We start from the raw sequence: 10,384 nt of genomic DNA, 5'->3' as shown, positions 1-10,384 counted from the left end.
AACATCCATGCCTCCAATACACACACACACCTATCCATGCCTCCAATACTCACACACACACACACACGCGCACCGACCCATGCCTCCCAATACTCACAACTCCATGACACAGGCTTCACACTACTTACCCTATGTTTCTATTATCTCCTGCACCCTACACCACTCACAAAACACACAACCTCACCTTTTACACTCACATCTGCAATACACATGCACCTCACACTACTTCACCTAACACATCCACACATCTATTTACACTCTCCATAACCTGCTGCCAACAAACGTCACTCTACACCACCATATGTACCTACCACCCACCACCCCATAACACTACACCAACAACGCCTCTTCTAACACAGCTCGCCTCCCTTAAACATGTAATCTCACACTATATTGTGAGGGTTTAGACACACACATGCATGCCTCCAATACTCACAACTCTACACACACACACACACACACACACACACACACACACATGCATGCCTCCAATACTCACAACTCTACACACACACACACACACACCTCCAATACTCCCAACATCACACACACACACACACACACACACCCATCCATGCTTCTAATACACCCAACTACATACTACCGACTTCACACTACTTACCCTATATCTCTATTAAATCTTTCACCCCACACACATCCTCACATCTATTTACACTATACAGGACCTTTTCCCACATACTTCACTCTCCCCGACCATATGTAAGTACCACCAACCAACCCTTTACACTACACCACCAACACCTCTCGAAACACACCTCTATTCCCTTAAACATTTCATCTCACACTATATATTTAATTGATTTCTTAACAATTTATTTTATAGCGGACACATATTCCACTGCGCTTTGAACATTCAAATCAGTCCCTGCCCCAGTGGAGCTTGCTATCTATATTCCCTAACACATATACACGCACACACACATTGTAGGGTGATTTTGTTGTGAGCCAATTAGGCTGCCAGTAAATTTTACACTTTGAGGGAGGAAAACAGAGTACCCAGACAAAATCCACGCAAGTACGGCGATTGTTGTGCTGCTGCAACAACCACTCAGGAAAGGCCCTGTCCAACACACATCCGGCTCTAGCCTGCTTTGCACACTACATAAAAATATAAGTTTAGCCCCCCTACTACAAACATCACACTCCTCCACGCACACACTACTCTACTGCAGCAACCATGCAACCACTACACCACAAACTACATTAGTCCTATCCTACACCCCACACAAACTACCAAACCATTGCTATCCTATAGCCCATGCCTGTGCACACTACTACCTTTACCCTGCACCCCACACTCCATACATTACACTACCATCCTTACCTTACAACACCCTCCCCACACTCTCTAATTTACTGCTGTGCCCCTGCATCCCACTCACTACACTTTCACTGCTAATTTACAATCACTGCGCTAATGCCACTACAGTGCTCACCACACGCTAAACCATGCCAGTTACCCTCCCTAACACGACTACACTACACCCCACTCCCCGCACACAGTACCCTACAGTAGCAATCCTACCTTACACACATTACACTTCCAATGCTACACTGCACCCCACACTACACTTGCTACCCTACCATACACACACTACACTACTACTGCTACACTGAACCCCACTCACTACACTATAGTCGTTACCCTACCTTACACACAATATGCTACCACAGCACATCACTCACCCCACACACTACAATACATCCACAACCCTACCTTACACATATTATGCTAACAACGCCCACCACTCCCCCCCTACCCTGCACACATTCCAATGCCCACCACCCTTACCAGCACACAGTACTATGTCACTCTACCAAGCACACATTTACATTGCATCCGCCAACACACATTACAATGACCACCCACAAGCACACATCAACATCCCTCCCACCACGCATCATATACCTAACTGTGCTCATGTGGCTAGCTATAAGGCTACCTCCTCTCTCCATGCCTTTAGCCTCCTCCAGTATGTGCACCATCATGAGTAGTGCAGGCATCCGTAGGACTGACTGCCAGCCGCCCTAATGCTGCTATGTCTCTATGCTTTTTACCTCCTCCAGTAAGTGCACATGTGCACCATAATTAGTAGTGGAGCATTGATACCAGTGGATGCCAGCCGCCCTAATGCTGCTATGTCTCCATGCCTTTAGCCTCCTCCAGTAAGTGCACATGTGCACCATAATGAGTAGTGGAGCATTGGTACCAGTGGATGCCAGCCGCCCGAATGCTGCTATGTCTCCATGCCTTTAGCCTCCTCCAGTAAGTGCACATGTGCACCATAATGAGTAGTGGAGCATTGGTACCAGTGGATGCCAGCCGCCCGAATGCTGCTATGTCTCCATGCCTTTAGCCTCCTCCAGTAAGTGCACATGTGCCCCAAAATGAGTAGTGGAGCATCAGTAGAAGTGGCTGGCAGCCGCCCTAATGCTGCTATGTCTCCATGCCTTTAGCCTCCTCCAGTAAGTGCACATGTGCACCATAATGAGTAGTGGAGTATTGGTACCAGTGGATGCCAGCCGCCCTAATGCTGATATGGGTGAGAAGAGATAAGTGAGTTGCAATGCAGAGCAGACACTGCTCTCTATACTCAGTGAAAACAAAAGGGGGTACTATGCTACTGATCACTGACAAAACCAGCAGTAACAACAGGAAGAAGGAGCATAACACATTCCATACTGCCAGCGCCAATGTCTGTTACACAGTGTGACAGCCACAGGCAGTTACTGCTGCCACTACCTCCTGAAATACAGATCACCACCTCTCTTCTCTGCTACCTCTGCCACACTATCACACACAAGCTGTATGTTACTGTGCTGTTTGAACTCAGAGCAGAGACATGAGCTGTGGATGGAAATCAATAGCCGGAGCCCTAACCCCTCACTTACAAACTCCACAAAGGACCATAGCATAAACTGTGCGCTGACACGCATACACAACAGCTCTGCCACTACTAATTTGGATTAGCTCTATAGATTGTACGCTTGCAGCAGGGCCCTCCTCCCTCCACGTCTCCTCCCTGTTTGTTTTATCACTGTCTACTATTGTAAATAACACAATGACTTTTTAAGGGAAGAAACACATCACTATGGACTCCCAAAAACAGCCTCTATTACAAAAAAAACAACAAAATGCACAACGCCAAGCAAGATGGTTAGCTAAGCAAAGCCAAGAGTCCAGACAAAAGATTGAAGCTGCTAACGCTCTAACAATGAAAAGAAAACGCACACAACAAACATTGAAGCAAAGTCAAGAGGCGGAAATCATCAATGCAGAAGCGCAGCAATGCAAAGACCAACGCCTAACAGATGAAATAGCCTCCATTGAAAAACAAGTGCATCCAAAGTGTCAGCCATGTACACTTACTGAACAAACAACGCTACAACAGCAACTACCTCCAGTTATCAATGTACAATGTCACCAAGATTTACTTCAATCACAAAATCTACAACTTTCTCAACCCAACCAACATTTACCAACACATATTCCAAAACGGACATGCTATCTAAATACATCAACAACAACTACTACCAAAACAAAAAATGCAGAACGCCAAGCAAGATGGTTATCTAGGCAAAGCCAAGAGTCGCGAAACAAAATTAGAGCTGCTAATGCTCTTTCAATGAAACTAAAACGCACACAAAAAACATTGGAAAAAAGTCAAGTGGCAAAAATCGTCACTGCACAAGCGCAGCAACCCATACTCCAACGGCAAACCAAGGAAAAAAAACCCATTGAACAAATGGTGCATCCAAACTGTCAGCCACATACACTTACTCCACAAACAACGCTACAACAGCAACTACCTCAGATTATCAGTGTTTAATGTCACCAAGATTTTCTTCCAACACTACATCTCCCAGTTTCCAAACCTAACCCAGAATTACAACAAAATATTCAACAACTTACATGCGAACTAAAGACATCACCAACAACAACTACCAAAACAAAAAAAGCAGAATACAAAGCAAGATGTTATCTAAGCAAAGCCAAGAGTCGCGAAACAAAATTAGAGCTGCTAATGCTCTTTCAAAGAGACGAAAACGCACACAAATAACATTAGATGAAACTCAAGTGCCTGAAATCGTCAATCCACAAGCGCAGCAACCCATACTCCAACGGCAAGCCGAGGAAAAAAACACTATTGAACAAATGGTCCATCCACACAATTACTCAACAAACAACGCTACAACAGCAACTGCCACAGATTATCATTGTACAATGTCAACAACATTTACTTCCAACAGAACATCTACCAATTTCAACACCAAACCAAGATTTAACACCAATTAATCTTCAACTTGCATACGATCTAAATACATCACCAACAACTACTACAAAAACAAAAAATGCAGAAAGGCAAGCCAGATGGTTATCTAGGCAAAGCCAAGAGTCGCTAAACAAAATTAGAGATGCTAAGGCTCTTTCAAAAAAACTTAAACGCACCAAAAATACTTCTCAACTACTTCAAATGCCTCCAAACGTTAATGCACAAGCGCAACAACCCATAGACCAAGGTATACATAAAGAAACAAATCTACTTCAAAAGGCCGTGCATTCAGAATGTCACCAACATACAATTACTCCACAAACATCGTGTCAACAGCAACTACCTCAAATTAACAATGCACTATGTCCTCAACATTTACTTACATCAGACAATTTAACAGTTTGCAAACCAAACCACAATGTTACAACACATATTCATACACTTGCATCCAATTCCAATACGTCATTAACTAATACTACAACACAGTTACATACTGACAAAGACACCTGTCAACTGCACACACTAAATACTGCAACACCCACAAATTTACATATGTTTCATGAACAACAAGTGACACCACATACTTGCAGACCATTTAACATTATGTGCCAGTTTTGTGGATCTTTGAATTTTATAGCTGAGCGACCATCTGATGGTAAATTTACTCACTGTTGCCAAAAAGGAAAAGTTAAATTACCAAAGCCACAAGACATTCATGGACTTGAATTACACTATCCAGACTTTTTAACCAACCTACTATCCAACCCACTTTGCCCGGATTACCTTCATTTCAAAGACAAAATTCGATCGTACAATAGTGCTCTTTCATTTGCATCTATGGGAGCCAACATTGTTCCTTTGCCAGGTAACGGACCATATGTTTTTAAAGTCCAAGGCCAAACATATCATCGTACTTCACACCTACAACCCATCAATAATGAATCTCCAAAGTTTGCTCAACTATACGTTCTTGGCAGCACACAAGCAGCCAACGTTCGCGAACTTCATGCAGCCAATCAGGATTGTCGCCACAATATCATGGACCAAATTGATCGATTCTTTCGACAACACAATCGACTTGCCCAAAGCTATCACCTAATGCGGCAAGTTGAAAATCAACAAATGATAATTGCCGCTGAAAAAGGAGAAACCATTCCAGTCATAAGCATGGCGCTAAAACGTGATCGACAATCAGATTCAAGACGATACAACACACCAACATCCAACGAAGTAGCTATGATCTTTGTCAATGAAGATGGTGAGCCACCATTCAAACGAGACATATCCCAAAAACCCAGACAATCCAAACCAACCATTTATCCATTTAAATATTTTAAGCCCAAACATGGATCCAATGACATATGCACTTCTTTTCCCCTATGGTGAACCGGGATGGCAACCAAATTGGCAATGTCAGTCATACAATACAGCTAAACTTAATCCAGTTAACAAAAATGTTTCCATGTTACAGTACAAGGCCGCCTTAACAGCAATTCGTCACGAATTCAGCCCCATCATGTCTGCTGGCAAATTAACTCAACAGTGGTTAGTCGATTCATACCTTCAAGTTGAAGCGAATCGATTAAATTACATTCGTCTTAATCAAAAACGTTTACGAGCTGAACAGTATCAGGGACTTGCAGATCACCTTGCAAACATGGCTGATAATTGTAACATGCAACCTGGTGTGCCTGTTATTTTGCCCTCAACTTTTGAAGGATCACCAAGACACATGCGAGAGCGTTGCTGTGACGCAATGTCTATTTTTTCGAAGTGAGGAGCTCCAGATGTTTTTGTTACCTTCACTGCTAATCCAACTTGGACGGAAATAAAAGACAACTTACGACCCGGAGAACAGACTTCAGATCGACCAGACTTGGTAGCACGTGTTTTTCAAATTAAGCTACATTCTCTCATCAATGATATAACAAAGCATGCTGTGTTTGGCCAGGCCAAAGCTTTTGTATATACCATTGAATTCCAAAAAAGGGGACTACCACATGCACACATACTTCTTACACTGCGACCAGAGGACCAGAGGACAAAATTAACACAGTCTACAAAATCAATCAGTTAGTGTCTGCCGAAATTCCATCAAAAGACAATCCTGTCTTACGCAACATTATCACACGATGTATGCTACATGGTCCATGCGGCACACAATATCCACGTGCACCCTGCATGAAAGATGGAAAATGTTCTAAGCTTTTTCCCAAGCCATTCATTACTGAAACCACTTTAAACAGTAATGCCTATCCTCTTTACCAACGTCGACCTGGCGAACAAGTACAAGTTAGAGGTTTCCTTATGTCAAACCAAAATGTCGTACCGTACAATCCGTACTTATCACTCAAATACAATGCTCACATCAAAGTGGAAGTATGCACATCACTCACAGCTATTAAGTACATATACAAATACATATTTAAAGGTTTTGATTGTGCTAATGTGGCCATTACACCAAATGGCGAAGCAGAACTTCACTACAATGAAATAACTAATTTTATTGACTGTCGCTATGTAAGCCCACCAGAAGCTATTTGGCGACTACGAGAATCATTAATGCATGATCGCTCTCACACAGTCATCAGACTTCCAATACATCTCCCCAACCAGCAAACAATCATATTTGAACCAGGTCAAGAAAAAAAAGCTCTTTGTGCTGCACAATCTACACAAACCAAACTTGAAGCATGGTTTTACCTCAATGCAAATACACCCAATGCACAGCAATGGCTGTACTCTGAAATCCCACATTACTACGTTTTCACACATGGCAATTGGCAACCCAGAAAACGCGGTGGAGACAAAATTGTTGCACGCATGTTTACCGTTAGTATAAAAAATGAAGAGCGCTTTTACCTTCGCATGTTACTGCTACATGTTCCTGGGGCTATCAGTTTCCAAGCATTGAAAACTGTCAATGGTGTTGTTTGTGAAACCTTTAAAGCTGCTGCTTTAGCACATGGACTTCTTGCATCAGATAACGAATGGCATAACTCTTTAACAGATGCAGCCACATACATTATGCCAAAACAGTTACGAGAAATGTTCGCCTACATATGTTGCTTTTGTCAGCCTGCTGAACCACTAAGGTTGTGGGAAGATCACCTTATTCAATTCACTCTTGACTTTCAACACAATACTACCCAACACATAGCCCAAAGCAAAGCACTCCACCACATTAACTCCATTTTACAACAACATGGATTGTCATGTGCACTGCTTGGCTTGCCAATTCCCACCGGAAATGCACCACAAGAACAAGCATATAATGTCCTTGAAGAACAAATTTTAGCAAATCACAACATTGCAATGCTTAACAATCAGCAGTTAGCTGCTTTCAACACCATAGTCATGGCAGTACAAAATGAATACACTCACAACCATTGCTTTTATGTTGATGGGCCAGGAGGTTCCGGCAAAACATTCCTGTACACTACGCTCATTGCATATATACGAGGTCAAGGTAACATTATATTACCGTTTGCTACCACAGGAATTGCAGCTACTTTACTCAAAGGTGGACGCACTGTTCACAGTGGATTTAAGCTACCTGTCCCACTACTTGATACATCCGTTTCTTGCATGAGACTAACGTCCCCAGAAGCAGAACTATTACGGCAAGCTGTTGTCATTCTCATTGATGAAATAACTATGCTCCCCAAACATGGTCTTCGATGCATTGACAAACTTCTACAGGAAATTATGAACAATAACAAACCATTTGGAAACAAAATTATTGTATTAGGAGGTGATTTTAGACAGACACTTCCTGTTGTGCCAAGAGGAACACAAACGGATATCATGGAATGCTGCATAAAAGCCAGTCACCTATGGCAACATTTCAGGCATCTAACTCTCACTACAAACATGCGCAGTGAAGGACAACTAGAACATAATACATGGCTTTTACAAGTTGGAATGGGAACTGTACCACCAATACCAGAAATATCACTAACAAATATCATTGAAATCCCACAACATATGCTAACTACAGACAATCTCATTAGTACCATTTTTAACAATGTACAAACTATGTCAGTCGAAGAACTTTCCAAAAGAGTAATTCTTGCTCCAACAAATGCCCACACACTTGAAATGAATCGCAACATTATTGGATTAATACCTGGAATTCCACAAATTTATTACAGCGCTGACTCTGTCGTAAGTGAAGACCCCAACGACACTTTAAACTTCCCCCTGGAATTTCTACATGAGCAAACTCCTTCTGGAATGCCTCCACATATCCTACTGTTAAAAAAGGGAGTTATTGTCATGCTACTTCGCAACCTTAACCCCAAAAAAGGATTGTGTAATGGGACACGATTAATTATTGAAAACTTAGCAACTCACTTCATAACTACAAAAATTATATCCGATTGCAACAAAGGTGACATTGTCTTTATTCCTCGCATTGATTTGGCTCCAACAGATACCACATTGCCATTTATCCTCAAACGACGCCAATTTCCAATCATTCCAGCCTATGCAATCACTATTAACAAATCCCAAGGACAAACATTCAATCACGTTGGAATTCATCTGCAAACTTCAGTCTTCTCACATGGACAACTTTACGTGGCTTTATCAAGATCAAGACAACCAAATCAAGTTAAAGTCCACATTACCCCAAATGATGAACAAGGACAACTCCTTTCTAACAATAGACAATTTACCAAAAATGTGGTTTTCCAAGAAGTTTTCCAAATGTAACATGTCGAAGTACTACAAAATGTAAGTTTACTAACCTTATTTATATGAGAGCTCTTTCCTAAATTTGGACAATGTTTACAAGCAAAGCTTCACACAACACAACCTGTTCTCAAACTCTTTATACAAAATAATTCTATTCAAATACATATATCCAACAACTACATAAGGTAACATTTCAGAAAACAAAAATTCTTCATAACACTATCACATACTACACCCCCCTTTGCAATTCTAAGCACTTTCATTTAAAAACAATTAGGCTCTCACTCAAATGCACTTCACGCACATTATTCAGACACAATTACACTACATCTCACACTCACATATTTCTACTTCTAATGGGGCGAAGCCCCTCACGACGGTGTGAAGAGCGCCCGGAGGGCGCGATGAATCACCTAGTTTTTATATATATAGATAATATGGTAAAAGAAATCTAATGCAAATCTAGTAGAAGCTACATACACAAAAAAGTCTCAATGAAAAAAGCAGCATGTCCTTGTTCCACTGAGCAGACTTATTTTAGAATATAAAATAGATAAAAATCACGGTAGGGTAAATATGCTCACTATTACTTACAAATGTCCAACAGTTGATCAGATTATGTAGAATATAACTCATTACGATCCCTAAAAATAAAAGAGAAAAACACATCAGCAACACCCAATAATTTATTTTCCTAATGGGGGTCAATCCAATTAACTGAATCCACATATGTACGAGGGTCAGGATACCATTTTGATGGTGTGTAAACGCCAATGATATTTTAAGTCGTCATCCTACTGTATCTTGTAACACATTTGTGGATTTTTGGACACAACCCTATGGGGCATATAGCCACACCCATGAGTCAATCAAAGGTAATTTGATTAACCACAATATGCCTCAACTAAACCAACCTATTCTGCCAGTGAGTCCAGGAGACTCCCAGAAGAGTCAGTGGATCTCTCACACCAAAAGGAGTGGCAAGGCCAATATGAAATATACGTACCTGACCTCTTCAGGATTCCCTCCATCAGGATGCCAGCATCGGTATTCCGACCGCCAGCATCCCCACTACCAGTCATGCGTATGTATTCTATATTTTCTATATTATCAACGATGGATGGATTGAATGATGCTTAAAATACTCTCAAATTGCATTTTTCATTTGCTCTATACTAATATTTTTTCCACAGATGCTAAAATTTAGCTGTTACCAATATAATATAAAGAAAATTGTTATATATAGTTACGCAAAATGTAAATTATCCACCGTATTATTAGTTTTTGATTTCTAGAAGTATTTTTTTTTTTTTAATATTTTATGTAAGAAAAGTTTTCCTGTATTATGTAAAATCTGAAACGGAAAAATAAAGCATGCTACATTGTGCTTC

The 10,384-nt window shown here is 41.1% G+C and overlaps 1 pseudogene; it reads left to right on the top strand.

Moving 5' to 3' along the window:
• Positions 1-5,811: 5,811 nt before the first annotated feature.
• LOC146068755 (uncharacterized) lies at positions 5,812-9,011 on the top strand (annotated as a pseudogene).
• Positions 9,012-10,384: the final 1,373 nt, after the last annotated feature.

The sequence above is a fragment of the Crinia signifera genome, chromosome 1 (genome assembly GCF_055691185.1).
Source record: "Crinia signifera chromosome 1, ASM5569118v1, whole genome shotgun sequence".
NCBI lineage: Eukaryota > Metazoa > Chordata > Amphibia > Anura > Myobatrachidae > Crinia > Crinia signifera.
Note: the sequence above shows the minus strand (reverse complement) of the source record. Positions and strands in the feature narration are given on the sequence as shown.